This window comes from Coenobita brevimanus, chromosome 25 (genome assembly GCF_032717465.1).
Source record: "Coenobita brevimanus isolate Jiangsu-jjx chromosome 25, ASM3271746v2, whole genome shotgun sequence".
NCBI classification, from domain to species: Eukaryota; Metazoa; Arthropoda; class Malacostraca; order Decapoda; family Coenobitidae; genus Coenobita; species Coenobita brevimanus.
The window spans coordinates 38,174,194-38,181,788 of NC_136978.1; the positions used below are offsets into that span (position 1 = coordinate 38,174,194).

Below are 7,595 nucleotides of genomic sequence, written 5' to 3' on the forward strand. Positions count from 1 at the left end.
GTTATTAGCATTTTGTTACTTTAACAGTCACTCTGCTTTGGTTGTGTCGTTGTGATGTGTGTGATAGCTGTGCATGTGAAGAAAAACTCAAAAACAAACAATTCTGTATACAACTTAAGCTTAGGAAACTATAATGGTGGAAGCAGGACTCTTCTGTATGACAATAGTCCATTTTTTTTTGCACCCGTCACAATATTTTACAATGCTAAGGAAGAACGCCCTGTAGTGCAAGAGGTTGACCCCTTCAGCACAATGGTGTACTTTAGACTGCATTCTTACTACCACCCGACAGTTTCAGTTTTGGATTTGTAGAAATGGTTTTCCAGTTGGTAAGTGTGATAAAGCCTTCAGTAACCCTATGACTACAAAGGCGTTCTCTTTACCCTGAAAAAAATATCGTCTAGAGTTAGTGTGGATATAATACAAGGTTCATCCTCGGGCTGAAGGGATTAATATTCTTGTGGTTTGGTATCCAAATCTTACTTCTATTGACGTGGGATCGTATTCCATTTTGCTTGCGATATTTTCTGTCCATTCTTCCATTCCTTCATCCTTCGTCTCACATCTTATACATGACTTTAAATATTGCATTCTAGGTGACATAAGAAACATGACAGCACATCTCTGCGACTTATTATGCATATTCTACAAAAAAAAAAAAAAAATCTGTTCGTATAATATTAATATCATATCAGCATGAACCTACTTTGTACTTATTTGTAAATACAAGAAGGTACTGATGTAGAAGGCGTAGTATAATTCGCATAGGATGTGGTGTTACAAAGTTTCCTTTTGTCATTCAGAATTTAATGTACTATAATATTCTAGTCGTGTGTCTGTTTCTCTGTCTGTCAGTTTGTGTAGCGCAGCCTAAACAGAAAAAAAGGATTGCGATGACACGTAGGAGTATGGTTGCAACCGGGTCACAGATACCCATACCCATTACATATCAATAAAAATTTTCTTAATGGGGTGCTTTGGTCCCACATAATTATCTCCATTTTCTTTGCATTAAGAGCTGTCCGGTGATAAATCAGCTTTCGTCGGTTTCGCGCAGCGGGAGGCGCAGTTGAAAAATGACCCTCATTTTGACAGAAAACTGTTGCACAAAATCATGTTTTTCCCAATCAATGTATGTATTAGGCTGGCATCGATATACAATTCAGCATGCAACAGTGCAACAATTACTGCAAGCAGATGCATAGTTTTGGAGCCAGTCGTGTGTAACTAAAAGAATCCTGGCGTGCGGGGGAAGAGAGGGACACAAATCGCTGAAAATTAGTCATCTTTAGCACTTAATTATGACACTTGATATTTAAATATAAGAATATAATTTTGCACCTTGGGCACCGGTCCTCCATAAGACTTTTAGCTGAGTAAACAGATTCCACACACATTTAGTCATTTGCTTGCAAATGCGAGATGATTGGAATCAAATCAGTGTACCTGAAAACGATTGAGATCCTAGGGCGAGGCCCGAGAGCCCTCCTCAGGAGCAAGTGCACAGTGACCCAGTAGGGCCACGAAGCACTTGTAGTGCCTTATTACTTTATCTTCAATATAAATTTCAGTGTTGTTAACATCCTTTACTATCCTGGGTATCTCCTTTTCTCCGCACGTTTTGCAACAATTGCAACGATTCCCTTGCTAAATAAGTTTCGATACATTATTTATTGGAAACTGACTGCGTAGCTCCTGCGAACAACGGCCAAATTCATCTCTGTGTGGAGTACAGCTCTAATATGATGGGAAGCTCACTTCGTACAGTGCTTCTTAACAGGGTGAAATCCTCTCACTGACTCTCTTCAGCCCCTCTTTATTGGAGTGCCCTCTCTCTCTCTCTCTCTCTCTCTCTCTCTCTCTCATCGTTACTGCATTGGTCGCTGCTCTCATGAACATTATTCCTATCCTTTATCCCCACTAAGGAGGTAATGCAGCACCTGTGTAACTATGCATTTTCCCATTCCTTTTCGTACTACATTACCTGTGAAGTTTGCTTTCACACGAGGTTCAGAGCTGGCTGCCTACGTCGAGGCGTACCGATGACTGGTGCTTCTGTTTACCTATGCTGACATTTCACCTGTAAACTGAGGAAAAATATCTTACATCCATTATTTTATTCCAGTTACACACTAGCCTCTACATTTTACTCCCTACAACTTCATAGGAGCAGAGATGTTGTAATAAAGCAAATCTGCTACGACTGAATGGACAATATATTCCTACACTTCCTGATCAACATCATCATCATCATCTGAATTTTTTCCTTGCCTATGGATATCACAACGTAGGCTCAAGAACCAAATAAATAGACAGTACATATCAAGACCACTATCAAGAGTATGACCAATCGCGTGGGGAACACATCATACACATACCATTCAAGCCTCCAGAATCATCAGTCTGTCCTAAAGGCCTACCCATCAGCAGCTGTAAAAATAAAATAAAAAAGACATAGTTGAGTTGAAAGGAGGGTAAAGACGACGGAAATTCGGCCCTGATTTTCTCCCGTTCTGGCATTCAAAAATATGCTCTCCTCTCCTCCTTTCTGACATTTCCACTTTCCACTGAGATCTTCCCTGGGAGCCAGGTTTCTAAAGGTAATTATGGAGGTTCTCTGGTGGCCTCACTCGCTGGAAAATAGGAAGCCGCTGAAAAGAGATTGCTTGGGTAAACAGTAGCGTCGCTGAGCACACATCTTGTGTCGATGAATTCAAGATTGTTTGCTGTTTGCGGTTACTGAGGAAACAGAAGGGAGTAAGGGCCCCTTAATGCACGAATTACACATCATGACAACATCTCACAAGAGAGGTACAATTAGGCCTGGTTATGAGAGATTTATGCAGAAGTAAAAAAAACAAAAAAAACGACACTATTAACAGCAACATCCACAACCGTAATACTGTAAAGAGGAAAAAAATTATTATTTACTAGGATGTAGGGACGGAAGGGCGAACCGCAGGGAGTCCAGCCTCTATACACTGTGGTCCAGGTGTAGGTCTATATTTGAGAAAAATTTCTCGGGCCTGCGTAAAAAAGCTGCGGCATTATCCCTTCTGGGAGCAGTGCCCTCCGAGGAGGGTGACCATCAGGGGGTCTCATCTTGCATGAAACGTGGCTGGGGTGAACGTTACTAATGTGCAAAAATTCGTGTTCCTAGTTTATAATCCATAACCCTGCACTAAGGGCTACTCCCCATGTGGGTCACTGAGGGTCATACCCAGCCTAAAGCATGGCCCTGATAAAGATTTACCGTTATGCAAAATTTCATGTTCTTACTTAAAATTATGGTATTGTAATCCCACTGAGGGCTGCCCTCCTCGCTATCCTCACCCTAATGGTGGAGTTTTCATCGGGAGTCTCATCCTACCTGAAATGTGGCTGGGGACAAAGCCTGCCAGTATGGTAAATATCATGTTCCTTGGTTAAAAACAATGGCTCTGCATAATGGCTTTGTCAGGATCTATCAGTATGTAGAACTGCGATGTTCTTTCGTTGAAAAATTTGCCTATTCATAACGACTATTACTGAGACCATTGGGAGCCCTCCCATGAAGGGACGATCTTTGCGAGTCTCACCATGTAAATAATCCGGTATGAGTGAAGCTCTACAACCGTGCAACAATGACGTGTTTCCAAGGAAAAAAATGGCCATCCCTAAAAGTTCTGAGTGGGACACTCGGAGGCTGCCTGACTTCTCAGGGACAACTGTCTTGAATCGAACCCTACCTAAAATCTGGGAAGTCCACCGTTGTACAAACTGTATTTTCCTAACATTGCTTCCGTAAGACATGGACCTCATTCTATAAGAAAGTACAGTAACTCAGTGTGTAAATTTTATAACTGGAGCAACCTCTATGTTTGATCTGCTCCATAGATGCGGTAAAACAATCATCCATGGAACCTCTCGGAGTCCAGTAAGTCACCCTCTTGCTCCATCGGTTATGCCTTATTTATGCTGAATGGCCTGCCAACCTTAATGTCTGTTCTTTTATAACTCTATAATGTCATTGACTCCAGGCTGCTCTCTCACCAAAGTTGATCTCTTCCTGTTTCTCAAAGATATTCCTAAAACTGTCCTTTTAAATGCTTTTTGAGAGCGAATTAGTTTGTTTTCCTTTGATTCTGCCAGTTTCTAGGACTCCCATCTGAACGACAGAGCCGAGATTACGCATTCTTTAAATACCGTACTTTTTGTTTCATACATACTGGAAAACTACATTTCGTGATGTCTCTGTGTTTACCAAAGCTTCTCATCCAATCGTAATGAGTCCTTTTATTTTACTTTCACGTTCTTTTACTAGTTTTAGTATTTACCCCATGCAACTGTACTCCTCAAGAGTTACTTCATTAATTTATGACTATCTTTGATGGATTTGGATTGAACTTTATTTCAGTTTTACTCTGATTCATATTTAGTCTTACTTTCAGACTTTCTCTGTTTAGGACATTTAACCCATTAGCTACCAGGGTTCCCGTGTAAGGGATTGCGCTGGAAGGGTACTAATCATACTGCCTTCCGCAGATCGGCTCATAGTCGCGAAGCTCATTGATTAGTACCCCGGGGTTTCAGTCATTATTAACTTTTGAAAATGCCCAGTTCCCTCCTGTACTGAGGACACTGGGCGCAAATGGGTTAACATTTCTTGCTGTGTCTCTGCTTCTTTTAAGATTAGGACAATGTCTATAATAACTTTTTTTCAGGATAAATTAAATAACCTTTTGATGGGCAAAATAACATTAACTTCCTTATGTTGATCTTATCTCTTTTAACCACTCTTGATCCTAACTAATTCACTCCTATTTATTGGCCAATAAATATACAGGTAGATATGGCTTAACTCTAGAACAGAGTGGTACTTAGTGGGGTCGATCCCTTGATGACGATGGGTTGTTTTGTAAGACCACCTGAGTGAAGCATCCAGGGTTGCTTGATTTTAACTCTCCACACAGAGAATGCAGAAGAAAATTATATGGCGCCAGATCCTATTTGTTGGAATTCCCACTAATTAATTCAATCATTTACTAATTTTGACCCAAACGCTTCTCGACATCTCTCATACATTCTGTCTTTTGTTCATCCTTTTGCAACCTTTCTACTCTCTCCATATGGACAGCTTCTTTCTGCCCTTCTCTCCTATTTATTCGCCGCATTTGTACATTGATTTTCACAGGTGGTTGTCAGAGAGTCCACTTCCCCAACCTCTGTATGTCTAAGCATCCAGCACATATCTTCTTATCCTTTCATCCAGAGACACATAAGCAAGCATTGCCTTCCATTCATTCAATTCATCATCAACCTTTTTCATCACTCGCCTTCTATATTTGTGGATCACTTTGTGCCTAAAGAGTGTGTTGGCTATCACCAGTCCCCTCCCCGCACAAATATCTACTGAAGCACTACCATTCTCATCCTCTTCTGCGGGCCCGAATCACCAACTACCATCCACCTTCACATTACCTACTTTTCTATTCATATCTTCAATCAAAAGCACTCTCTCACTCCTCTCAAACTAAAGGGAGGAAGCAGGACCTCTTAGAACCCAATCCCCCAGCCTGATTGCAGAGCCAGTCCCAACTCCCTACAGATATATTTTATATAAATTACTGTACTAGTGCTTGCCCCCAAAAATATGTGGAACTAACTAATAGCCTTTCTATCACAAAATGTTTGCAAATACCATTATCTTTCTATCCATATAGGTACTGAGCCCACAATGACCAATCCTGACCAAAAAGACGAAAAAAATTATTTTCGCATATGATTGCGTGCACAGTTTCCGACAATTTCGTGCTGTGCGTCGCCTACAATCGAAAGATTTTTGGGGGCAAGGGGGGTATTTTTCTGATGCTCCCTGTACTGAACACAACGCAAAAAGAATTAGGTCGATATCTATTATCCTTCTCGCGAAAGAAACAAAGAAACGCACAGACAGACTGTCACGGGGTTTTTAAAATAGATGCAATTATTAAATGATAATGTTCAATAATACTGAAAAGCAGGGACAATGATTGTCTTGCTAAAATCAAGCAATGATTACTTTAGGCTGCCTTACTTTCTAAAAACGAGAATTTATAAACTTTCTCAACAGTACACAGCAGAGACTAGTTCCTCACAATTGCTGTTTATTAGTACTGTTAGCCTCTGGAGAAAGTGACTTCATCCCTGACAATAAATAACTAATACTATTAATGACATCAGGTTCTTGCTGATGCGTTAACTCCTAGAAGGCACAACGGATTTTAAGCTTAATACAACAAGACTGGCCTAAGTACCAGTTATGAATAGCAAAGCGTTTATGCAAGCTAGGAGCTATAAGGGAAATAAGCTTAATTATGGAGAAATGAAACACGAGTTTACATTACATTAAGCTCAAAGAAAAAGAACTGTTAAATTTGTTGATTACAAAGGAATAAATTTAACATTACATTTCAACGTGAATTCAAAATAAAGAGATCGCACTCACTCGCTCACTCAGAAGCTAACTTCTTAAACCTAGAAAAATACGAAAAGGAAATACTGGTCAATGTAGCGTATCACCAAGGAAGGGTGGGAGCCTGGAGAACTGTAGTCTAGTGGAGTCTGGGTGCTAGATGACCTCTCTCACTCTCACTACTGGAGCACAGAACCTCACTCCGTCGCGACAGACAAAAGACTGATTCAAATACAGGATGCACAGGCCAGCCGAGAGAAGGCGTGGCCAACGGTCGAGGCAAGCAGGGGCGAACAATACAGAAACGATAATATCGCTCAGTAGAGCACTTACTGACGTGCATTAGAACGGTCACTTTTGAAACAGTGACGAATGTTTTGAAAAAAGTATACCATCGAAATGGAGAGAGAAACGGTTAACTGAACGATACACAGTGAGTTTTCCACTAATAGTTTGTGGTTTCTCATTTCATTCATTCATTGCCAGACGCCATGTATCCCAAGCGGGGTGGTCAAGGGCTTAGAGTTAATTGTTTTACAGGGAGGGACACTAATCCTCCACCAGCCCCATTTGACACGTAGGGATGCCAACAGCATCTGGTGTTCCCAGGCGGTCACCCATCCAAGTACTAACCAGACCCAACGTTGCTTAACTTCGCTGATCGGACGGGAAGCGGTGTACTCAACGTGGTATGGCCGTTGTGGTTTCTCAGAAAAGGAAAATGTCGCGAATTTGATTCGTGACACAGACGCGCACATACGCAACTTGACTTTATTACATAAATTTCCCAGACTTCAGCAACACCATGTACAGTGATAGTGGATGAAATATATATGAAATAAAGTTGAGTTTTATATAGCTAGACGATAGCTTCATCCCTAGTTGAAACCACTTCATGATCCAAGACTGGCCCAAAATATTTTTTCTATACAACATAGTATGTAAACAGTTTCAATAGGTAGGTAAGAAGGTAGAGCAGATCTCTTTTGACACATTAATGCACAGTTTACACTCGGATAGGTTATTGGTAGATAATATGATCTATATTGGCAGACGGACAGCTAGGCAAAAAAATATATATATTGTATGTGACAGAGAGAGAGAGAGAGAGAGAGAGAGAGAGAGAGAGAGAGAGAAAGTAGTGGTAGTAGTAGCAGTAGTA

The 7,595-nt window shown here is 40.8% G+C and overlaps 1 non-coding gene across 1 annotated transcript; it reads right to left on the reverse strand.

Annotated features, from left to right (window-relative positions):
• Positions 1-7,017: 7,017 nt before the first annotated feature.
• On the reverse strand, positions 7,018-7,136 carry LOC145393926 (5S ribosomal RNA). Its single transcript, XR_013896278.1, has one exon. It is a non-coding gene; the product is annotated as a 5S ribosomal RNA (ribosomal RNA).
• Between the last annotated feature and the right edge of the window lie 459 nt (positions 7,137-7,595).